The 26,726-nt window shown below is 41.1% G+C and overlaps 1 pseudogene; it reads right to left on the bottom strand.

The window, feature by feature from the left end:
• Positions 1-5,079: 5,079 nt before the first annotated feature.
• LOC147727003 (uncharacterized) lies at positions 5,080-5,760 on the bottom strand (annotated as a pseudogene).
• Positions 5,761-26,726: the final 20,966 nt, after the last annotated feature.

The following is a 26,726-nucleotide window of genomic DNA, read 5'->3' as shown; positions in this document are numbered from 1 at the left end:
TACTGTTCCAGTACAAATAACTATGCTAGACATCATGCACACTCCTGTGTACTTCAGTGGAAAGCAGTAGCAAAGAACCAACGGCGGTCTCCAGTAGCCGCACTTCTTAGCTATGTTCCCTTATTATTTTGTCACAGTGTAATGGAATTTGGTGTGCACAATCAGCTCAGGCACCTGCCTTTGGGAGATGCAAACTGCTGCGCAGATGTACTAGACTTTGATATAAAGAAGAAAGGTGCACTCCCAGATTCGTCAGTTTCAATAATAATGAAAAAACAGGTCCTTCGTGAAAAGTTAATTCTTTATTTCATTTTCCAATAAATGGTGAGGAAAGCCTCAGCCTACGCGTTTTGTTCAAATAGTTGAACTTCGTCTGGGCACAGTGATAGATGGGCGAATTGTGGTCTATGGATGCAAGGTGTGGAAATGATCCAATCGCCAAGTCAGGTACACGATCGGTGTCGGGGCAGTTAAAGTAGAGAGCTCCTTCCTGATGTCACGTCATGGCATAGTGGAAACGTTTTTGCGTGGCTCAAGTCAGCCTAAAGTTGCCAATGCAGGGAGAGTGAGCAGCGCAGACCAACTACGCTGCATTGAGTGGCTTTTTGTAAATTTGCCCCTAATGTCTATCTGAAGTGTGAAGCACTTGCGACTAGTACATGACTATTGCCTTATCCAATCTGCATTGTATTCGCAATAAGAGAGTGCACTGGATAACTTACTAACTCCTTCAGAAAAACGCTCCATTTATAAGGCTAATTGTCAATGTATTAGACTAAAACTTGAGAAACGGATCCTAGTCACGATTCATCTTTTGTAACAGAAAATACATCGCAATTATATTAGGAATCCTGTATCTTTAATAACTCATTTATATCACGTCATATTTAATGTGATGTCCCATTATGGTAGCTGTTCTCTAGGTAATGTGATACTGCACACTGGGCTCTCAACAGGTCAAGCAGTGCACAGACATTCATTCCAAATACTAATTTGTGACATGTAGAGGCCTCTAAAACCCTACACAAAAACTAATGCTGAAAAGGCCTGGTTGATTTGACTGAATCCATTCATCTGTATTAGGCCTGGGTAAAATTGTAATTATGTCGTTGTAAAGTCCAAAATTAAGACAGTGACACTTCGTGTAATTAAGTGACATTTGAATAAAAAAAGTATAGCATACTTATAATTGAATTTATACTTATATACTTTTAGTTTACAGGGGACAGGAAACACACAGAAACAGAACAGAAGCAGCTCTTGTTCTCAGTGCCTTTGTGTTTTTTGCTCTTTAGCGTAAAATACATTGTTGCTTCAATAATTAGCTCGAGGAGGCATTTCTCCCGACAATATGTCACTAAACGGCTGATTTGCAATTTCCATGTTTACGTAAATTTCACCCCCCCCTAAAGTTTGTTCCTTAAGGAATCAAATCACCGCACAGCACTCTCAAACAAACTGCTCTTTGCGGCAAGTATTTGATATTACAGAGCAGGGAGGTCCAGGAACCAGCACAGCAATCGCTAATTCCTAAGCATCTGTGCATTGTTGGGTGTTTCAGTAAGCTGGTTGAGTGAGAACTTCCTGTGGGACCAGATATTGCGATCTTCCAAAGGGAATTTGTGTTTTCAGTTTTTGGTGTGCATATTAGTTGATATGGTAGCGGCTTCGTTGGGCAGCCTGGTTTTGCTCTCTTCTACTAATCGCTGTGTATTTGTTAGTTCATTGTGCATTGTTAGGGTACATAAGTCTGCATGAGTCTACAGTAAGCAGTCCAACTTATACAGATAGATTTTTCCAATGGTAGAGGCACAGAATGGAGGTCAGTCTTGCCACTCTGCACTAGCCTATGAGTTCCCAGTGAGCGGGTGCTAGTGTATTGGTTGTAATAGGAAATACAACGCTGTTGGGAACAGGATGTGAGGTGAGGATGATAAAGGTGAGAGAAGTGGAGACAGTGAGATATGGCAGATACAGAACACACTAAAAATGTACCAATAAAAGAATAACATATTATTGTGCACTCCACAACCTGAACATTCGGATACTATGAGTGACTGGAGAGACTGAGGCTGTTCCCTAAGCCACTGCACAGCTTCATAAACTGGTGCTCCCGTGAATATCCACTTTACTTTTTTTCAGTTAAAAATAATTAATTGAATGGTCATATACATTATGACAAATTATCAATAAATATAAATAATATCCAGAAGGTCAATTAACTCAAATTTTGAGGGCAATTACTGTAAAACAAGTAACCCAAGTTAAGAATCATTTTAATTTCCAACACCCTGGATTGGTTTACATCATTCAGCGATCATATAGAACCAATTAATAAATAGATCATTTCGTTTTGCTGAAATGGAAACACTCAATTTGTTGAAAAGTAATGATATCATGTCAGTCGTGATTTTAAACTTGATGGCGGTGGGCTTTCTAGAGTATCTTTTCTATCTTTAATAGTGGCTAATCTTGCACTGGCGAATTTTGACTATTTTCTTTGCAGAGGCGTTGATGTAATTCCTTTCTTCCTGCATAAGGCAATCACAGGGTAAAAAGGACAGAAACATATTCTACCCAAACTGATTTGGCCCGAGAGTTACACATGAAACAAGAAGAGTTATACCAGGCTAAATTATTAAAAGTGTTTTCAGGTTCTTCTGGTAGATCACTTTCAGTGCTTCCACAGGACACCAGATCCTCTGTTAAAGGATGAGGACCCTCGTAAGTGGTCCTAGCTGACGTGCACCTTTAATTCTGCGGGGTTTAGTTGCCATCTCCTTGCGCCGCTGATGTGTCACTTTTACGTGTGCCGGATAAGCCTACAAATTATGTGTTTATTATCACCTCTTTCTGTAACATGTTTCTTTCGTTATTCCTCATGACAATCATCCTAAACGAACTGACCAATGGACTGAGTGGTTTGACACAATGTGGTGACCATGAAGGTTTCACCACAGAACTAGATGACTATATTATACATTGATTTGATGGATGACGGGGACAGAACCGCTTTGATATATTCCTGCACCTTTCCTTTGTGAACTCTTTTCCTGACTTCGTTCATACTCATTCGTCTTGTGGATTCTGCTGGCTCCTTCCCTTTGGACTGAAGCATACGCTATCTCTGCCATACTTGGACTCTTTCTCGATGGGACACTGCCGATGAGCTATTGTGGCTCATGTCCTGGCAAAACTTTCCTAATCGTTAGTCCCTTTATGGCACTCCCATATTAACTAGACTATCCTGTACTCCTTAGGCGAGAAATGTTTATTATTTAAGTGATGATGTTTATTCAAATCTTCGAGAAACTAATCTGTAACTAAAAACCTGAGTCTATGGTTTATCATGACTTATCTCCTCGAGTTGATTGTGCAATCTAAATGAAGCTATTAATGTCAAGGAAAGATCAGCTTAGAGAAATATCCAAGCATCAGGTACTAATAATATTGTTTTGTATTGCCCTAGTAAACATTGGTTTGCATGATGTTAGTCCGGCTTAAATGTCTTCAGAAGGTTCGGACTAGAAGTGATAATTCTTTACTCGTAAAGTATGGTTTGAGAGTCATATACATGAACCTAATTATTAGCTTGTAAGTTGGTTGTCGAATTCCTAGCCCTCAGTGGATAGCTGGATATTAGATCTCCTGAATCCAACCCCTCATTTGCACAAAGCAAGGTCAATCGAAGGACCAAGCGAGTGATGAAGAGATAATGATAAAAAAAGAAATCAAAAAGGGGGATCTAAATGTGAAGGTTTCAAACATGCGATAGAGGTGTATTTCGACCTAGAATAAGAAGGTGCATATAAAACCTGGGCCACACTTTTCATGTTAAATCTAAAGGTGATGCCTGCAGATAATTATTACTGGAATTGTTAAGAGAAATAAATTGCACACTATTGAATGAAAGAATATGTAAATATATCCTTGCTCAGTATAGATACAGCTGCATCTCTGGGCCATCAATTCTTGATTAATGAATCTCTTCTTATAGCACATGCGGTCTGTTCTTTGAACTGAAGGTCATTGACAATCCCATGAGTGATCATAAGATGTTATAATTGTTATTGTAATGTCTAGAATTAAACCTCATGCTTGGAATCAAACTTAAGGCCTTCTTTCCATGAGCAAGCCTAATGGCCACACATTTTAGGATAAAATATAAATATCAGATTTAAGGATAGCTTTAGTGCAAGTCTTTGATGAGATAATCTGTTTAAATATTAATATTTTAGATACGTGTGACTTTCTCATGGAAAGTCTGACAGGATAGCAAGCCATAAAGAGAAATTCCCATAATTAACAGTTCAGAGGAAAGAAGATTCCAAACATTGAACTTGCTTTGTCGATGAAAATGAATGGTTTCGGCGACAATTAAAATTCTATCCAGTGAAAGGGATAAATAATGAATTTATTAAATAAAAAAATCAAGACACTGGCCCTCATAAATACATATATTGCTAATCAAAATTGGATGGCGCTGAAGGAGGCCTCGCTATTGCTGAAGCCTTGGTGACTAGATGTGGAACCACCCCTATATTTAACACCAAGTTGGTTTTAAGAACAATTGCGCCTCCATAGATAATATTACAGTGATGAACGTTATTTTGGGAAAACTCATGGGGTCCTAGGCCAGTTTGACTTTGCAGCATTTATTAATTTTGCCTCTGACCTTGACCGTGTTGGCAGATCTACATTATGGAGGAAAATTGCTACATTAGGAATACCTTCAGCTCTTTTACATTGGATAACAACCTCACATACCTTTATTATTTATTTCTTTTATTTATAAGTTTTGTATAGCGCCAGCTAGACCCGAGGGTATCTGAGCGCTTCACAGCAGGTACAAATATGCATCTTACCAGCGTGGGCAAAATCCACAGCTGGTAAACTTAAGAGAATTGCATACAAATTTACCATACAGTTCTTGTGGGAGGAGTTTGTTGGTGATAGCGAGAGGGGTGTGAATCAAGTAGGACGAGGTGTGGATGTAGATCCGAGTGATTATAATTCTGAGATGACTGATTTTCATCCATAACAAGGTTGTTTTTGCGGTTTCTAACTCATTCCGGAGTGTCATGTGATCATCTCGTTAAGTTCAGATGCGCTCTAGGAAGAGGGCTTTGAGTAGGGTCTTGTATTTCGGGAAATAGGTGTTCGTTCTAATGTGGGGGGATTGAGTTCCAGATCTTGGGTGCATTTCCCGCAAAGGATTTAGTTGCGGTTTTGCATTTCCGAGATTTCAATGGGATGAGAAGGAGCGTGTTGGCGCTTCTGAGAATCCTGGACTGGGCAGCCTTTTTGAGTTTAGCGGCCAGTTATTCTGGTTTGCCTGTGTGAAGGGCTTTGTGCGTAAGGCATGCTGTTCGGAAGTTGGCTCGATGTTATATTGGAAGCCATTTTAGCTCCTTGCATGCGGGAGAAATGTGATCACATTTCTTTGTTCCTGTGACCATTCTTGCTGCGGCATTGAGGGTGGTTTTCAGGGGGCCTAGGTGAGATTTGGCTGATCCGGTCAGGGCTGCGATTCCATAGTCAATTCTAGAGAGTACCAGTGCTTGAGTGGCCTGTTTAAGGTCTTTCAGAGGAAGGAAGTGTTTTATTTTGTAAAGAAGTTTCAGATTGAGAAACGCGCTTTTGGCAGATCTAGAGATGTGTTTTTTCATGTTTAGTTTGGGGTCTAGGGTGATACCTAGGGACTTTACCGAGTCAGTTGGCGTGAGGGTGCCATTGAGGGCATCGACCGCTTTAAGCCATTCTTCAACTTGGGGGTTTTCATCTCTGTTGAAGATGAGTAGAACTTCAGTTTTCTCTTGAGTAAATTTAAGGTGGTTCCGTGAGAGCCATCGCTGGACCTCTTTGAGTGTGCCATTTAGTTTGTGCATGTCATCCATGGAGGTGGTTTCCGGATAAAGCTGCGTGTCATCTGCGTAGAGGCGGAAGGCGATATTGGAGTTCCTGAGTAGTGTGGTGAGGGGTTCCATGTAGATGTTGAAGAGTTGGGTGAGAAAGTACAGACCCTTGTGGGACTCCTCTGATGATGCGTATTGGGTCGGATTCAACGTTTTTGATTTTTATTCTTTGTGAGCGGTTGTGTAGAAAGGAGGAGAACCAGTTTAGGACCGTCATTTCAATGCCTGCCCTTTCTTGAAGAACTTTGAGGAGTAGGGTGTGATCAACTGTATCAAAAGCGGCTGATAAGTCAAGGAGGATGAAAAGGCAGCATTGGTCAGAGTCAAGTGATTTGCGTAGATCGTCTGTGACGTTTAGGATTGCGGTTTCATTGCGGCATCCCTTTCTGAATCCCGATTGATGTGGTCCAGGAGCTTGATGTTCTCCAAGTGTTGGGTTACCTGTAGCAGGACACATCTTTCCAGAATTTTGGATAAGTGAGGTAGGTTCGACACAGGTCTAAAGTTGTTCATAGCCTCCGTGGCTAGCCCTGGTTTTTTTAGTGGCGGTGAGACTTGGTTGACCTAGAGGTAGTCAGGTATAGTTCCCGAGCTCAGCGAGCTGTTGATGATCTTGCACCAAATTGGGGCTAGGATAGGTTTCAAGCCTTTGGCCAGGTTCGTAGGAAGATGATCTAGGGATTGGGATGATGGTTTGGTGCTGGTGGCACAACCTGTGTGTACGCCCACTTTGAGTGCCCCCGGATCACAATGGTATTACAGAAGGGGCCGCAGACACTTGTGCGTCCCCTTTTGTAATACAGATAGCGCTAGCCACATGTTGCACCTGTGCTATCATGAGGGTGTTCCCTCACTTGCATGAGGGTGTGGCCCCATGCACATGAGGGTATTATTGCTTTTTTGTAAAGTCCAAACATATTACCCTCTTCAGAGTTTCAAGGCACTGGGGCCGTCGGGGAGATTAAGTGAGCTATTGCCCAGAGTCACATGATGCTGAGCTGAGCTACCACTTGTGCTGGAAAATCCTGTTGCCTCTGTACCCACACTGTATTATCGATGTAAACGCAGAGGCAAATATGCCATTAAGAGGTGTACTGAAAGTGTGCCACAAAAAGGTGGCGCATTTTCAGTGCACCTCCAAAAGGCAACCCTCTGGGGGGAGAAAATGGGTTCCATAGACCCCTCAGATATTCCTCTGTCAGGGGGTGCAATTACTCATGTCAATCTCCTGCAACAGGATCTCTAATCCCTCCTAAATTTGTAGGCAGGTTACTGCTTGCACAGTGAAGCATGGAGCAGCTTTCAAACAGCTGCTCCATATTTCACTTGAATGAGCTGCCCTGGGGCAGCAAAGGTTTGCGTCTGACCTGGGGGTAGCCGATTCATTCTCATATTTCAAACGTTCCTTGTTTGTGCAGAGTGCACGTTTTGAAAGGTGGGGCATGTCTCAAACAAGGAAAGTGTTCTGTTTATAATACAGCCCCTGGTGTTGAGTTCTCATGTGGGGGGGGGGGGGGTCACAGGATTTTAACTCAAATATACAACAAACAATGGGTAAAAAAAAGGTTGTCTCCAAGCCCCATTATTATTTTCCTCATCTATTTATGATTTGCGAGCAACATTACTGAAGTCTGCAGGAGATTCTCCTATGGACGGCAGTTAAAAACTATTTTGTTTGTTATATGCCAACGATATTGCACCTTTAGATTTGACACCCATAGGCCTACAAAGAAGATTGAAAAACTTAAAAAATCACTTTAAGTAGTACATGAGGCTGGAGATTCTGGTATTGTTAAAAGCATATAATATCTGGATAAGAGTTTTAGTGCTCCTTAAATTAAAAAGCGCATACATCCCATATTACTCACAAAAATATATAGTCACGCAAATGGTTTATATGGAGAATAGACGCAGGTGTAGACAATTTTTCCATCTCAAATTACTATACCAGTTCAAAATTCCTTCTTGTCTATTATATGCAGCAGCGGAAATTGAACAAAAGAGCTGGGATTATGTGGACACAGTGAAGGCGGAAATTCTGCAAAACCTCTGCTCTTTGAATATGTCAGCATTGGCCGGTGCTAATCAGTTGGAACTTGGTCTAACCAGCATATATGTAATTGGGATGTCATTCTGAAGAGAAAACACCAACAAGTTGCTAGCTATTGGACTTTTAAAGCTGAAAGTTTTGATTATGTTTTATGTATAAATCTATCACTCACTTTGAATTTGTTTGAATTGGAAATAGAAGAATTGATTGGGATGTCTAGGCTTGAGTTAAAGACATTTCTTAATAATGCATCTCCAGCTCTTACCAGGCAAATTGATAGGGATTCCTATACTAGTAGAGATAAGTTCCCTGTTATATGTTCCTCTTGAATGGGAAAAAACTCACAAACATATCTGAAGTAGAATAAACTATTAGTATGTTTGAAGTAAGCAAAACATCGAAAGATTCAAAGGAAAATTCAAACTGATTACAGTAAAACCAATTTATTGGATCTGAAGTCCTTACACTATTAGTTGATACTCAAGGTTGAGAGATATACCAAAAATCATTTTAATAAATATGTCTAAATCGAAAGTCATTCAGCAACATTAAACTTGAGTAATAGTCATCATCCAATTCTAATTTAATTGATTCAAATATCCAAACATCAAAATGTCCATATAATGGCACAAAGTACCAATTCTGACATCACTTGAATCAGTGCTGCTCCATATGGTCGTCAATCCCAATCCCAACTTTTAAACTTGCAGCACTTGAGACCTGCAGCTCAACTCCTCGTTAATGGCCCCTGCCTCCGCTTCTCTTTGCTCTCACCATAGAAACCTTGGCTAGTGTAATCCATTGTGAAGCCCAGCTGTGGATAATGTCCTCTTATTCCTAGCTGACTCTGCGGTGTTGGGCCTGAGTGTCCTTGAGATACTTCAACTTTTTGAAGAGGTCTCGGGTCTCCGACTAAACAAAGGGAAGTCCCTTCTGATTCCTTTAAAAGGTGATAATAGGTCACATAAATGGCAATCTGATATTCCAATCCACTACCTGAAGTTTGAATAATTAGGGTCCATATGACGAGAGTGAAATCTCTATCTCACCCGCTTCTTAAAGGGAGTAAAACTAGTCTAGCTGCTTGGCACAATCTCCCTCTTAACATCATGGGCCGAGTTCCTTTGATCAAGATGATGATACTCCCCCGCTTTCTTGCAGTAAGGACTACTCCAAATCTCCAGCACCTGTTTCATTGAGGCCGTGGTGGTGCTCTGGTCGTTTCTCCGGCAGGTTCGACCCACGCATATCGCTCAGGTTGTGCTGTCACTCAGTGTACCTTGGGGGTCTGGGCACAGTGGATATTCACCTATATCACTGGTCATCTCACCTCCTGAGTATCATAATTGATTGACTGGTGGTTGGAATGACCCAGCATATCAGCTTGAGCTTTCACATCTTGGTCTTGATGGGGTGCTTCACTATCTGTACAGCCGGCCAGTCCCCTTTGGTGTCCCAGAGGTATCAAGTAAACAAAGAGTTTTCCCAATGGGAGATCCAATTTACTCAGATCAGACAGGATTCAGAGTTCTAGCATACTCAATCCACAACATTCACCCCACTTTCAGTCTGTTGGCTTGGGAGACACTTACCAAAAGGAAAAAACAATGTGCAAGTAAAAATATACAATTTATTACAATAAAAAACATATGAATTCTTATGCATTTGTGATTAAAAACATATAGTAAGACAAGTTAAAACCACCTAATGTGGAAATGGAGAAAAGATGGGAAAAGACACTAGCATCTGTCTTAATCTAGTCACTTCGGGCCCTAGTTTGACAACAATGGGAGGAGTAGTTTTTCCTTATAACCAAAAAAGTTTGTTGGCAACTCCGAATGTGACACTTTTTAAATGCGTCAACGCGTTTAGGGAACCTTAGTTGATAGTGGCCCCCTTCTTCAGGACAGTCTCTATTTGTTTTCTCCAATACACTGTATATCACCTAATACATGAATAAAACATAGCTTTAGTTCCTAGTATATGCCTACTAACAATAGAAAGAAATATTAATGCTGACTCATCATTTACAAGTACTACCATTACAATTCTGTGCTTGACATTACAATAAAACATAGCTTTTACACACCTATTTCGATATCTAACGCATTTCTAGAAAGACTTGTATCTTCTCACTCTGTTACCCCCTGTTATTCATACAATCTCTAATCAATGTTTTCATATACATCACTTCATTTTATAACCCACTGTTCAATTAATTTTCTGTCTAGTTAGTGAAAACCCAGCCGGTCAAACGTTCTGCCACACCATTCATACAACATGTATACATATCGTTTCGTTACTGACCGATGCAACAGCATCTTGGTGAGTCTTGTGTGTTATTTGTTCTTTATTCTGGGATCGTTTTCACTTTTACGGTTTCCCACGTTCCTATCTTTTATAAAGGAGAACACTACATTAATGAAATATAGTTTTATAATCGATGAATACAACCTATATAAAGGTCCTTACATCGTTACCTCGGTATAAAAGAAAGGGAACCAATTTTAATTTTCACTGGTTTCTTTTCGGTTTTCTCTTCAGGTTCCTATTATCATAAAGCAACCTGTTGGCATAAAGTGCTCTTATTACTCTCTTATATTACATAGGCACTATTACTGACACTAGAGATAACCAATATTTACCTCAGAGGTTTCCTACATTCTTTATTCCCTGTTCAGACGGATATACGTTCTGACGATGGTTCTATAAAGTATACATATATCGTTTTTAAAAATATTATCCCTTTTTAAGTACGCAACTAGAGTTCTATATTATTCCGGATGCTTACCTGTTTAAAAATCAATAGTCTCTTTTAGCTGGTTTCTTTGGCGCACCCGGGTAGTGAGAGCTCGTGGCTGTGTGAAAAAACATGTGTTTGTTTTTAAATCTGAGCGGAAGGTTCTAAAGAGTTCATTATTGCTACTCTTATCACTTTGTTAAAGCTAACCATAAATCCGCTGTATCCCCCTTAATATTAACGCATAAGGAGTTACTTTTAATCGCACATCTAAACTCACGTCTTTTACATTTGGCGTTTCATATTCACATCTTACCTATTCATATTCGCTGGTACGTATTCCCTGGTTGCTGCTGCGGCGTCTAGAAGATCACCACTTCGATATCAGGAAAGAACTCGTGTAGCGCATCTCGTCGCTTTTTAAACACGTAGTTCTGACATGTGGTCCCGTACACCGCTGAGTGGTTACCTGGTCCCTGTGTTTTTTGTGCACGATTCCTCGTACAAATAAACCGCTTTTTTTCGAATCAGAGGGTGGAAGTCTTTTTTTATTGTTATTCCTTGCTCGAGAATAACTTTATTGTTCACTATTCACTTATTATTCTCACACCCTAACGAGGACCTCTATATTTCATGGTTCTAAGGACACAAATCGAACTACTACTGTTTTATTTTATTTTAAATGACAATCTTATCTTTTTATATTTAAAGAAGAGGATGTAAAATCACAGGTGATGGTATATACAAAAGGGTGTTTAATCGCACATCAGTTAGACTCTTATGGTAGTGGCCTTATTAATGTTATAGATCTAAAAACATCTCACAGGTATTTCTCAATTTCTCATGTTTCCAGGCGAGACACCAGTTGTTTAGGTTGTCATCTACATATATACCAATAAGTTATAGTAATTGCAGGGAATTTAAGACCAGGCCTACTCTATTATAAAAGAGAGAATTTTTTCTATTCCATACATACCATATGTGTATTCACCCTCCTATTTATTACAGCTCTATGCTACGATTTTCATCCAATCTTCCTTGGTGTTCAAGCCTCGATTCACAGTGTCTAGGGTAGAGATATACCATTGTTCTCTATTCTTCCTCTTTATGTCTACATTGCCTCCTCTTTTGGACATTGTAATTTGTACATTTTTTTTTTTGGGACGTCCCAGAGATAACCAAAGTAATATTCCTAGTGTGGAGGTCAGCCAATAGATTCACCGGCTGGGATGGGCGGCTGACCTACAAACCCCTCTTTGGAGATGATGCTGGCTAGATAATATGGTACGGTTGGAGGGCTTTCAATCGCGGGATCTAATTGGGATTTCAGTGTTGGTTGGTGTAGTGCACCGGTCCTCTATGTATTCCTACGCAGATCTACAAACTAAATTCACACTTTCCCCTCCTCAATTCCACAAATACATGCAACTGAGACATGCCCTGGATCAGTAATGCACCCATTTAATAGTTGTACCTGGTTTTTTAAGCCCTGGAGGGATGATTGTTGATGGGGAGTCTGAGTCGAGGGGATGTCTCCCAGATATATCACTCTTTAGTCAGTAATGCCCCAGTGACACTGGAGCCACTTAGATGGAAATAGGCGAGATGGGTGGTAGAAAGAATTGGAGGAAGTGGAGTGGTGAGAGGCATACATGGCACCGTGGGTGTTTGAGATAACTGTGACATTCAATGAACCCAATTACACTACCTCCACCTGATCTACATGATGCCTCAAAGATTCTCGCATACGGATATTCTCCCAGAACCTAACTGTACTCAATGTTCCTCCCCTGAGCAGACATTTTTGACATGTTTGATAGTGTCTTGAGATCTCCCAGTACTGGGCCCAGATAGATGTTGACTTAACTACAATCTTGGCCAGATCTCTCAAGTTGGCCCCAAGAGTGACCCTCCTGAATATCATGGATTAGTTTGGCAGTGCGAAGGGTGATAGGACTCTGAAAGGTCAGGCGGCACTGATAGCCAAGAAAGTCATTGCAAGATCCTAGAAATTGCCAAAGCTACCTAGTTTGAGATTGTGGAGATCCAGCATGGATTGATGTGCTAAACAAGAAGAACCAATTTTTATTTCCTTGGGTTGTCTTCGGAAATTCCCCCAAATATGGGACAGATTCTGAAAGTACTGCCTGTACTCCACAGAGGAGAATGCACCTGGAGGTGAGATGATATCTGTGTAAATTACTGAAACTGTGGGTGGGAGAGGGATCCCAGCTCCAACTGGGACCTACTGTTTTCTTTTATTGTGTTGCTGAATTCTTATTAAAACCAATAAAAGTGTTTATGGAAAGAATATCTCCAATTTCACATCCTTAAATATCTAATACAGCCTGGTCCTTGAAGCAAATATTTCCTGAGAAAAGTCATGTAAAAACTGTCCCTCTAAACAAATATTTACTGAAAAGAAGGCCCTGCACAGTTGTGTAAAAGCTTGTCCTTGAAGCAAATATTTACTGAATAAACAGTAAAGCCAACACATATTTCACCAATATCCTTCTGCTTATTCAGGGCATGTAGTAACCATCTTTCAATCAATAAAAAAACACAAAATATAATCATTTACATTCATGTATTTTGGATCTCTATAAATGTACATGAAACAAATGAAGAAACATAGCCACCTGACTTGGTCTCACAATCCAATCTTAAATCATTGTTAAAACCATTATCAGGGTCAGGTCAAAATGTTCATAATCCAACCAAAGTATTTTTAACATTGGCTCCATGTCATTAAGCTTGATGAATGGGACGAATATGCGTCCCAGACCAAATGCACTGCAGAATTAGCCAAACTGGCAATCCTTTGTTTCTTTTTTATACCACTTAAACTTATTTTTTCATATTTATTCTCGTCTCTTTTCTTTTGTCTTTCTCAAATTAATAGTCCCCACTTGACTTTGCATGCCGCCTTTTTTCCATGTTTCTAATGTTCAACCTGTGTCACTCGGGCCTCTTGAAGGAACATGCCTGATGCGAGGTTCGTAAAAGGCAGTGTTTATTACAAATCACCCAATGCATTTCGGGCAAGGAATGCCCTTCGTCGGGGGTCACTGTGAATTAAAAAAATATAACATTCAATCATTGTACCGCACAATGTATCACTTAATGTTTTCATTCAGTTTTGGAGTCTAATGTGCCTATATTGCAATTACTTCAAAAACCCACTTTCTTTTCTTTAACCAAGTCCTCCACGATCCTGCTGTTTACCAGAACATAATATCAATTAATATTTTCCATGCTGGTCCTCACTGCACCTCCCTCTATGAGTTCAATAACCGTTACTTGATCATGGCGGTGAAGCAGCGGATTCCCTTTCTGCTAATCATTAAGCTGTTTGACTTCCCTCGCGCATCACATATTCACAAACATGCCACTTTTCCATTTAATCTAACGTTAACTATGGTGGATTTGTGCATACCTGCCATTGTAGTTAAAAACGCCCGTACTCCTCTACCTTGTCAGCAAACGTTAATGCTCCCATCATCCCTCGCGTTTTTAAACCTCCTCCCGAACCAACAGCTGTTGACAATTTCCCTTAGTTCAGGTAAATTACTAACTGAGTCATACCAGCACTCTATACTACATCTCCCATGATTCAATATGTTAACAACAACGTAGTCTGGTGAACATAATATATCTCTGCAATATGCTGTTGATGTGAACATTTTCACTGTCCCGTATTTAAAAGTCCGATTCCATCTCAAATAAACACCGACTTGCAACAACGAACGATGTTATTCCAAATCCTGTGTGGGGGATTTCTGTTTAATTCCAGTCCTGTTAATCAAGCAGGTGCAATCCCATGGTTGGGCAAACTTTAGCAAAAACGATACTGGGGGGGTTGGGATGCACTCCTTGTTCTCAATATTTTTACTTTCATTTATCTACGCATACTCGGATATGCGTGCAGCTTGGTTGCAGTGTTTTGCCCATCGAACACTGAGAAGTAATTGAGCTTGATGAATGGGACGAATATGCGTCCCAGACCAAATGCACTGCAAAATTAGCCGAACTGGCAATCCTTTGTTTCTTTTTTATTCCACTTAAACTTATTTTTTCATATTTATTCTCGTCTCTTTTCTTTTGACTTTCTCGAATTAATAGTCCCCACTTGACTTTGCATGCCGCCTGTGCCACTCGGGGCCTCTTGAAAGAACATGACTGATGCCAGGTTCGTAAACTGAATGAAGACATTAAGTGATATATTGTGCGGTACAATGATTGAATGTTATATTTTTTTAATTCACAGTGACCCCGACGAAGTTCATTGTTTGCCCGAAATGCATTGGGTGATTTGTAATAAACACTGCCTTTTACGAACCTCGTATCAGTCATGTTCTTTCAAGAGGCCCCGAGTGTCACAGGTTGAACATTAGAAACATGGAAAAAAGGCGGCATGCAAAATCAAGTGGGGACTTTTAATTCGAGAAAGTCAAAAGAAAAGAGACGAGAATAAATATGAAAAAATAAGTTTAAGTGGTATAAAAAAGAAACAAAGGATTGCCAGTTCGGCTAATTTTGCAGTGCATTTGGTCTGGGACGCATATTCGTCCCATTCATCAAGCTCAATTACTTCTCAGTGTTCGATGGGCAAAACACTGCAACCAAGCTGCACGCATATCAGAGTACGCGTAGATAAATGAAAGTAAAAATATTGAGAACAAGGAGTGCATCTCAACCCCTCCCCCCCAGTATCGTTTTTCCATGTCATTAAGACCATCCTTTGAGGGCAATAACAGGATAATAGTTATAGGGTGTTAGCTGTGTAACAGTAAAATGAATACCCTCGTAGAAGATAAACAGTAACAGAAAAGCTGTGTTAATCATATTGTGGATCACTAGCATATCACTATTCCATCATGATTCGGGAAATTCAGAAAGCAGAGCTTTACTTCCAGATGTTGACCTTTTTTAGAGTCACCATATTGGGCACTGCACTCTCACCATAATATTGCATGTTATGATGTTAAACTTCTCCCATGGCATGAAAAATTAAATGTCAATCGTGGACTGCAGCACTTATTGTGCCATAGGTGCTGATCTTCGAAAGGGACCAGGATGTGTGGTCAAACGAATGGTGGCCGCAATCCCTGGGAACCTGCCCGGTCCCCTCTCATTCAGCTAGGAACGTAGGGGATACCTCGCTGGCAATGACCCTTCAGGTCAATAGAACGGTGGCTACTTGCTGGGGAATCATCAAAATTCTCAGACAAATAGTGCACTACCTCTCCCCGCAAGCTAGGAAACAGACAGTGGTTGCATTGGTTGGTTCAAGATTGGAGTACTGCAACTCACTGTATGCAGAGATCAATAAGGGACTAATCCAGCTCCTCCAAATAGTACAGAATGCGGCAGCAAGATTTGTCCTAGATATTCCCCGCTCCTCCTCTGCGACACTAGCCAGAAAGAGCCTGCACTGGCTTCCTATAGAGCACCGTATCTCCTTTAAAATCATTTGTTTAGTGCATAGGGCTCTGAAAGCTGGAACATCTGTGGGGCTAGCATCACTTCTCCATGGCTATGTCCCCAGCAGATGTTTACGCTCATCACAACAGAATCTTTTGGTGATCCCTCGGACTAACAAGACCAGATGGGGAGGAAGAGCCTTCTCTACAGTTGCCCCGCGTCTCTGGAATGCACTTCCATTGGAACTTAAGTCCTTATCCTCACTGCCCCTCTTTAAAAAGGCCCTTAAAACATGGTGTTTCAAGAAAGCTTACCAGTAATCAGCTCTTGGGACACGTAAATAATTTTGAGTTAGGCGCCTTAATGCCCATTGGGCTTAGTCTGCGCATTATAAATTTGCTTTCATTTCATTAATTTCATTTCATTTCATTTCATTTCATTCATTTCATCCTCTTCAGGCCTACCAATGTGGCCCAGTTGCTTCAGTTTAAGCTCATAGTCTGACCTGTCAAAATAATCCTTTTGACAGGAGAAACACCTTAAAATTACATAATAATAAGTCAGTCCTATGTAGGCCTTGTAGCCGCGAAAAACAATTTTCAGTGTGAACGTCTCTGGCTGTCCTATGAAAATAAAGATTAAAATATTGTTTCTGTTATCTCAGGTTTGGAAATATCTAGAAAAATGGTTCAATCAATATTTTTAATGTTTATTAACAACCCAGTCTAATGGTAAAGTTAGATTTTAAATAGATATTTACGTAAATAATGTTACATTTTCCCTGTATGAAGCTACCTGGAAGCTAATATGCATTAGTCTAAAAGCAGCTCCTCTGTCAGTGCTTTACCATAATGAAATGTAAAAACTGCTTCCAGAAAAAATGGCTTAGAACTGGTCACAGGATTGACTAACATTAGAAAGTGTGATACATATCAGCCCAGGACGAGCATCTGAGGACGTTCTAGGTTCTTTAATAGCTTGAAATGAACAGAGCTGAAGCCTGTCCATTCGTAGTTGAGTAAAAGGAGAGGGCGCCGGAACAAACAACAGTGGGGCATATTACAAAAGAATAGCGATATTTATTGCTAAATGCGCTTAGCGCATTTTTTTTATCGCTGCCTATCGCTGAATATGTTAGCGGAGAAAACATGGTATTAGCAAAGTTTTTCTCCATTGTGCTAAAATATCCAGAGATAGCGCCGAAATGCGTGAATATAGCTCAGAATACAGCGATATTCAAGCATTAGCGACAAAATGCTCTTAGCCATGTTATCCACCTCCCATTTCATAACATGGCTAAGAACTGGTCTGGGCAGGTGTTAGCATTTGGAGATATTCAGGCCTAGTTTTTTTTCATAACATTTTGTAATAAACAGATCAAGCCTATAGCCATAATCATTGCCTTTCTACTATAAGCAACTCAGTCCTTCTGTATTGAGTATCAGTCCTGCCACAAGGCAAGAAGTGCAATACATGCACTTTTAGTGGAAGAACACAAACAAAGTCCAATCAAATTCTGTACTCAGGGAAAAACAACATGTGGGTGGAGCCTAAGCCTGTCTCCTGTAGTGCTTTACAAAGCGTTTTTCCAGGTTGATCACATAAAGTCTTGGTACAGCTGCTTTGTCAAGCCAGACCTAAAATGTGCATTTTGAGCATGTTTGCATACATCATGCCATGTTTAATCCAATAAACACAAAAGAATGAATTATAAAATGCCCAGCACAGAGCAATGAAATTATCAATATCATCCATAATGTTGGGTGTGTGGATGAAATTGTACTGATGGTGCCTCCATCCAGGATCACATTCAAGCACAACACACATCATGGTTGCATCCACTTTCCAAGAACGCATGCTGATCAAATCCAAGGATACAGACACAATACCAGTAATGTACACCTTTCTTGCTCAAAAAAGCAATATTCATATATGTATATTTTCTGTAAAAATGAAAATGATATTCCATACCTAGGAAGGAAAATATGTGTATGTCAGTTCATGAAACAGTTGACACTGGCACCATCTTTGAAAGGGTGCTCCTCTTACTTTATTTCAATTCAAGACCAAGAGATGTTTCTAGACAGTTTTGAAATTCATTCATATGATTATTATGTTTTTGAGGGTGCCTCTTAGATTTCTTTTTTGTTGCTTTTATAATGTTTGAGATTATAATCAGCCTGATTCATGAACGGGCCGTTTTGAGAGGCTCAAATAGCGAATCATAAGGAATCGCTATTTGAGACTCGCAAAACGGTATTCATGTAGGAATCGCAATATTAATTGCGATTCCCACTGATTCCTTATTTGCGATTAGCTAATTGCTAATCGCAAATAAGGAATAACTCCCCATGCATTCCTATGGGCCACAGGCCCATAGGAATGCATGGGGAGTCATTCCTCATTTGCGATTAGCAATTAGCTAATCGCAAATGAGATTGCGAGTACAAGGGTGCCAGGGGTGTCAAAAGGACACCCTGTAGCACCCCTGCAATGGAAATTAACACAGGTGTTGCACACACACATGTCCAAAGGACATGTGTGTGTGTAACGTGCAACTCAGAAAAATGCATTTAAATGCATTTTTCTGAGTTTTCGCAATTTACCACGAGGTTTGACCTCGCGGTAAATTGCGGCCCGTAATTGCGATTTCGCAATTGTAAAATGGATGATGAATTACATTTAAGGAATCTCAAATAGAGATTCCTTAAATGTAAATCCTCGCAAATATGCGAATTAGCAAATAGCGATTTTTGCATTTGAGATGTTGAATCCCAAATGCAAAAATCGCACTCGCAAAGGGCCAGATTCTCAGAATCTGGCCCTTTGCGAGCGCTATTTTCATTGATGAATCGGGCGGTATGTTTCTTATAACTTTCGGTATTGTTGTGATTTTAACTTGGGAAATTGCAACTTTATTCTCCCTCAGCTGCGTTGTTTCACTACCTATTCATTTCTGAGGGTAACATATGTCTCATTCATGCTTGCCTTTTTATAAGTTTGATGCAAGAAGCGCCGGACGGGAACAACAACAATAGTTAAACGAACAAACAAACGAAAAAAAAATGAAAGAATAAATTAAATAGAAAGGAACCAAGGAAAAAACGAAGTCAGAATATTAAAATCTGAAATTCATGTTCTGAATTCCAAAAGGTTGAGTGTTAGAGTTGTGTTTACATTGTAGCGCGATATTAAATGTGTAACCTATTTATTTTATTTTACAGTTTTATATAGCTTGAACTTGACCAGAATCGGGTATCAGAGTGCTTTACATAGCATTAATTGCATTACATGAGGTCACATACATTTTTTGTCAGGCGCGGGGAGATTAAGGGGCAGATGTATCAAGGGATTTTTTAGTCGCAAACGCTGCGATTCGCAAAAAAGCAGCGTTTGCGACAAAAAAATCGCTAAATGGAATGTATGAAGAGAAATATATATCAAAAGTAAGGAATTGCAAAATTTGCGATTCCTTAATTTTGCGTAAGCATTTAAGGAATCGCAAATTGCGATTCCTTAAATCGCAAATTACCAACAACTTCAAGTTGGTGGTAATTTGCGAATTTTTAAACAAATGCACTTTTTTTTGCATTTGTGAAGGTGCCATGTGGCGCACATACATGTTCTTAGGGCATGTATGTGCGCCATATGTGCACACATGTGAACTTCAGGGGTGCAGCAGGATGTCCTTAGGACACCCTTGCACCCTTGAAATTATTCTCAATTTGCGATTCTCAAATTGCGAATTGCAAATTGAGAATAACTTCTCATTCATTCCTATGGGCTTCCTGGCCCATAGAAATGAATGGGAAATTATTCCTAATTGCGAATTCGCAATTTGCTATTCGCAATTAAAGAATAATAGGAAATCGCAAATAAATACGATTTTTTAGATACATACCATTTTGCCATTCTCAAATAGCGATTTCAAAATCTCAAATAGGTATTTTGATACATCTGCCCCTAAGTCATTTTCCCAGAATCACACGATGTTCAGCGTCATTGCTGAGACTCGAACCGTGGGGCATACTATCAAGGAAGGGCGTTAAAATGATCGCCGATTTAGCTAAAGCGGCGATAATTGGCTTGATAATATGCCCTTGCGAATTCCAATAGAATCCCATATCTAGCTGATTATCGCTGTTATAGCGGTAGTTTCCTGCGCTAAAGCGGCGATAATTTTAATGCTGTTCCTTGATAACATGCTCCCCAGTTTCCCAGATTCGAGGTCGACAGCACTAGCCATGAATGCAACACAAATAAATACCAAAATTTCCTCACAAAAAGCAATGCAGATGACTTGGTGTTTACTAAGATATGCATTTGTTGGCTTACTTACAAACTTACAATGACACGATTGCTGCTCCTTTAGGGTAGAAAATCAATTACTTTATATTCATCTGGTCCCGCAGGAAGCTTAGCAGGGAGAGCAGGAGCACATAAAAAATGTGGCAGAGAGCCACGGTGATAACTCACAAGCTACATGCTTTACAATAATGAGATGTGCATTTGGGACAGCAAATGATATTCTGTGCCGTTCCCTTGATGGAAGCAGTCAGTTTATCTCATAGAGAGCAGGCAGTGTTTGTCTATGTTTACCATTTTTTTTGTCCCTTGTCGGGAAGTTGTGATTGTACTCACTCTATGGACATTTTTCTGAATTATTGAATGCGTTCTATTTGGCTGCGTGGTGGTGTTCTGTAAATTCAGGATAATATATTTTTTGTATTTTTATATTTTGAGAGTTTGTGCATTTGTAAATGAAAAACCAATGTTGCCCACTACAGCAACATCATTGATTATGTTGTACTGTTCTAAATACATGGCTTATACATTCATGTAAATGAGTCACAGACTTTTGTTACATGAATGCTAATCGTATGCAAAGTAATTCATTCAAATTGTGCTTTAGCAAATTAAATATAGGTTGTACCTTATGCAGTGCTTAATGTTCCACAATATTATCTAATAAATTGATATTTTTCATCATTCTATGCAGTACTGATCAGTGACATTATTGAACTGGTCAGTTACAAGTAATCCTTGTTACTCTAAATATCCTTTTCTCGTAAAAATACTTACTATCAGAGTCCTTGGAGATTGCCACTACTTACTTTATGAGGACGTACCAAAGCATCAAATAACAACTTGATTCCCGTAACAAAAAATTCCCAAACATATGTAAAAACCCAAATTTTAATACAGAAATGCAAATTCAAGTAGAAACGAAATTGTCTTAATGACTCTCAAATCAAACTTCAACGACACACAGGGCCTCATTTATGAGAAGTGACGCATCGCTGCGTGAAATCAGCGATGCGTCACTTCTCAGTGGGTCCTCCTTGCGACATGATTGATGCGTCATATCTACTGTATGACGCATCATGTCGCAAGGAGTTACAGATACGTCAGTATTTCTGACGTATCTGTATGGAGCAAAAGTGACGCATTGCTGGAGTGTGTCACAAAAGTGACACAACTCCAGCAATGTGTCCTTTCACATGGGGCAAGCCCAATGTGAAAGGGCCTGTGTCAGTCTTACGCCTGATGTGAGGCAGGTGTGAGATATTGACGTATTTGCGTCCTAGAAGTGGCGCAGTGAAATCTTATAGATTGGAACGGAACGCCTCCCCGGACGTTGACACAACACCACAAACGGTATAGTCTCCCACGAGCGGTGAATGGGATCCAGGGTGCTGCTAACCCACTGGAGATAGTGGACGAGTGGCATAGTGGACTTGGGGGTCCAGTTTTACAGGAGCTCCCCTGTCACCATCATGCTCCTGAGAAGAACGAACTACAGAGATGAGATCGCTGCCACTTGTGGACCAAGAGTAGCGGTGCAGGAAGAGTTGAGAGACCCATCAATGGTAACCAATCTTCACCAGAAGTGGCTAGCGCAAGGGGCACTCCATACCACCTACCAAATTCCTCTAATCTCGCTGCCTGTTGTTAGCTGACCCTGTTTCTGTCAGTTTGCTCCATTGTGCAGACGCCTACTGTCACTGAAACAGGGTGCAGCAGGAGGCCCATACCGCTCTGGGCCAAGCATCGATAGCAGGTTGTGGATGGGGCTGGGCAGCGTCCCCTGGGGTATCGGCTCTGATGTGGGATATAGAGCGCACACCCAAAAGCTACACCAAGAGGTATGCCACCAAAGTGAAAACTGTATCCGGCAGGCACCGGTAAGGATTTTGCCGCATACTACAATTGACCTGGGTGAACGGCCCTCTGTGCCAGGTCTTTGGGAAATCTGAAAAGGCGACCCCAGGTCTCTCTTACTCACAGAGACAGTGGCATCAGGAAGAAATACAGTTACAGGACACCCGAGACCTAGTGAAGACACACACCTTGATCCCGCCCTTAGCCTCTGTTCTGTAAACCACCAGAGGGACCCCCATGCTGTGGCCACTCAAAACAGAAACGTGGGACAGTAGAACTAATTTAGAACAAGGCGAAACAAAAGAAATGAGGCCCAATAGTTGGCAACAGAATCTACTGGAGAAGGTGGAGAAGAGTGACCCCACTCCCTCGATGCAAACTCACACAAGGTCTAAAAACACAGCATTGTAGAGTGGGCGAGGATACCCCCTGAAACATCACTTGACATGCCTCATAAAATCCTGAAGGCCCAGAGCAAGGAGTAAGAAGTACAAAACCTTAATCTCTGGACCACCTGTACAATAAGGTCCCTACGTTAACTGGGATCAGTCAATCATACCACAGCTGTATAATAGGCAGACCGGGGCGGAGGTCAACCCAGGGGATCCTCTAGCTGCAGTGAGAAATGAGTGTACCTAATATTACTAGGTTACCTACCTAAGGTAGAGCAGGACGCCGCTTTCTATATCGTTTGAGCCCCAACTACTACCCTGACAAACTAACCCTCCAGGGCACACTCCAGCTGATTCTGAAAGGCTTTAGCTCGCACCTGACTTCAAAGCCTCCCTGCCATCTAGACAGTAGCAGGGTGGAATCAAGACCAAGTCAACCCAGTGGTAAGGAACTGACAACTCATAGCCAGATAGATTGCTGCAGCTAGATGAAAGAAGGAGAGAACACTTAAAGACATTTTGACCAAGCTACCTGGTACGCTGGGAGGGAATGGCCAGGGATTGATATGCAACCCATCTAGGCAAGAAACTGAAACAGAAGAACTATTCACGCGTTCCTTCATGGAGGCCGTGTTCTCTATGCTTCTGGATGATCTACAGAACCTCAGATGGGAGATATCTAAAGACATTAAAGAAATGAGACATTATATTGATTCTTTGAGAGAAAGAGTGGCGAGTATCAAGGATCAGAAGCACACCAGAGACAAAGAGGTGGAACAACTGCAACAGGAGGTGATTCGACTGTGGGAGCAACAAATAGACCTTCAAGCACATGCTGAAGATCTTGAAAATCGGTCTAGGAGGAATAACGTTAAAGGACGTGCCCTCCCAAGCGAGAGGATCAGACATCTATCTCTACTTCAAAGACCTTTTCAGTGACATCCTGGAAACCACCCCAGATACAGAGATAAAGATCGATCAGGCACATATGATGGGATTCCTGAGATACCCTAATGCTCCGGCTCCTGATATCCTGGCTTATCTCTTGGACTATAGGTTGAAAGAACAGATTCTACAGAAAGCTAGAGACAAGCAACCCCCCACATTCCAAGGCCACACCCCATCCCTCTACCAAGATCTGGCAAAGATTACACTCCAGAAACGGAGGGATTTTAGACCAGCTGCTTCACACCTGTGGGATCTGGGAATAGCGTACTCATGGGGCCACACCTTTTCGCTGATTTTCTGTTGGGAGGGAAACTGCAGGGCCTCTCTGGGGAGAAATCGATGGCAGACTATTCGCCACATGACGGAGAGTAGAGCGAAACCTGATCCAACCACAATGGCCATGGAGAGACAAGCTGTCACTGAATCACTTTCGGGAGAGAACTAGAAACATGAGATCTATGGCATACATAGGGCTTCATAGCTTGGCTGGGGGCAATGGGTGGAAATATTTTTTGGGGGAGGTGGGGGAGATGGTGGACCACAGTACACACCCAACTATCTTACTCACCAGGGACTCAGGGACTCAACCTTCTGGTCCTGGACATCACTGGACTACATTATTTTGCAAGTTTGGTTATACATTTGCTTTGTTGGGGAATAGTGCTTAAGATAGCATGCTGTGGGAGAAAGGAGTGCACCTAGAGATTGAGAGTGAGGGCTTTTAGGTGGGGGGGGGGACAGGAATACCCAGTGAAGCCACACATGCGGGACCCCCTTGACACCTATCATGGCAACTCAAGTAATTAAGGTTCTTAAGCTTAACGTGAAGGTCCTTAACAATCCCATTAACTCCCAAGCAGAAATCGGCCTCCTTCAAGAACTCACCTTCTTAGCACATGATTGACATTGCTTCCGATCTCAAGCCTTCTCACAACAATTCTACTCGTCAGGCTCTGATAAGAAAGTAGGCATGGCTATTTTGCTAGCTAAAAAGTTCACAAGGTTGCTGAAGTTAGGGGAAGGTTATTAGCTTATAACATACAAATAGGAGGTCACTCCATAGTGGTGGGATCGATTTACTCACCCAATGTGGGAAGGATTTATGCAGTTGGCAATATGAGAAACAATGACCACACAAGCACGTGTGACATTGGTGGGTGGCGATTTGAACTTAGTCTTCAATACCAACTGTGATGGATCTGGCAGCTGCTCAATCCAATCTGGGGCCCTATCACACGGGGGAGTGAATGGCTGCGAAAAATTGGGCTAATTGATTTATGGAGGCATGCACACCCTAACTCGACACAATATACTTACTTTGCACATGCTCACAAGACCAATGCACGTCTTGAGATGGCTGAGAAACGCAATATCATGGGAGGGGTAGAAATAGAAACAGCGGTCCTTTCAGACCACGATGTAGTAACAATCACGTAAAAAAGTCCCTACTTTTTACAGACAGTTTGGGACTTGGAGAATACGAAAGACCCTACTTCTACGTCCCACAGTTACCCAACAACTTCCACAGAATATACTCAATTTCCTAGAAATAAATGACACCCCTGAGACCTCAATAACCACTCCCTGGGAGACATTGAAAGCGGTAACAAGAGGGGAATTGATCGCTATTTCAGCGGGAGACAATAAGGTCCATAAAGAAAAGAGACAGGTTAGAGAGCTTGAGCGTGTGGATAGTCAAACTGGGGGCCCCCAGATTTTTGCACCAACTCTGGTCATCAAGGGCCAACTAGCGGGATTAGATCTAGCCAGAGCAGATTACACAGCATTTTGGCTGAAGCACTCATCCTATATAGGAGGGGACACAACTGGGTGACTACTGGCTAACAAGCTGATGGCCCAATGACAACATACAAAAATCTCATTGATTAAGCTACAGGAGGCAAGGAATGTGTGGAAGATGAAAGCAAATCACAAGCGTTCAGAGATTTCTATGCAGAATTTTACGCAGAACAGAAGTTAGACCCCCGGAACATTACATCTTACTTAGAGGGTGCAAATACCTCTCGACTGCAGACCAAGCAGACTCGCTTAATTCCCCCATTAGATTTGAGAAAGTGATCATAGCCATCTCCAGATTAAAACCGTTTGAATCACCAGGCCCAGATGGATATTTTGCAAGTTTGTATAAAACATTCTGTCCGATACTAGCCCCAATCTTAACCAGACTTTTGAGTTCATTTGAGGGCCCTGGGACTATTCCGCTAAACATGTTAGCAGTGTCTATAGTGGTCATACCTAAGCCTGGCAAATATAGACAAATCTGTGGCTCATATAGGTCTATATCACTGCTAAACGTGGATGTTAACTGTTTACTAGCATATTGTAGCAGGGATTCTGCTCCTACACAGAACTGTGCATAGAGACTTAGAACCTCAGTGAATTAGGGTGTGCAAAAAATCACCTAAGTATCAAAAATCCCCTACCAGACTAGCAATCAATGTCTCATTGGTTCTTACCTACCACCAATGATTTAGACAACTCGGAACATGGACTTAGAACACCTCAGGTAACGTGGAACACATGAACACTCTTTCGTTATACTAATATATTAATCCAGAACGAGGAGTAAATGAGGACACGTGAAAGTTTGAAATGTTTATTTCTAATGCAGTGTTCTCAGGCGCAGTATCGTAGCTAATACAAGCAAGCATATTATAAGCAACAAGGTTATCAGCATGTTTACTATTCCATAAAATACAAAGGGAGAAGTCATGTTAAAATGCTAAAGGAAAAAGGTCTAAATAGAACCTCAGTTTACCCTCCCTAGCTAGTATATTATATTATATCTACAGAAGGTCTCTTTGGGTTTAGAAGGGCGGGCCCATACCTTTGGGTTCAGCAGAAATGGATCACATCATCTTCTGCACCAACTCTCTGCATGCGAATATTCATCAAGTGCGTAACTCATGCTCTGTGCAGTGCAATTTTAATCGCGCCTAAAACCCAGAGTTGGCCACAGCTGCATATATATTATGTCTAGCCAGTGTGCTGATCAAACTGAACAACAAGCACTGTGTTGAAATAACCTTGAAGGCCTCAGTACTCACTGTACTACAGACATAGCTTACCAAGCA

The sequence above is a fragment of the Lissotriton vulgaris genome, chromosome 3_1, assembly GCF_964263255.1.
Source record: "Lissotriton vulgaris chromosome 3_1, aLisVul1.2, whole genome shotgun sequence".
In the NCBI taxonomy this organism is placed as follows: Eukaryota; Metazoa; Chordata; class Amphibia; order Caudata; family Salamandridae; genus Lissotriton; species Lissotriton vulgaris.
Note: the sequence above shows the minus strand (reverse complement) of the source record. Positions and strands in the feature narration are given on the sequence as shown.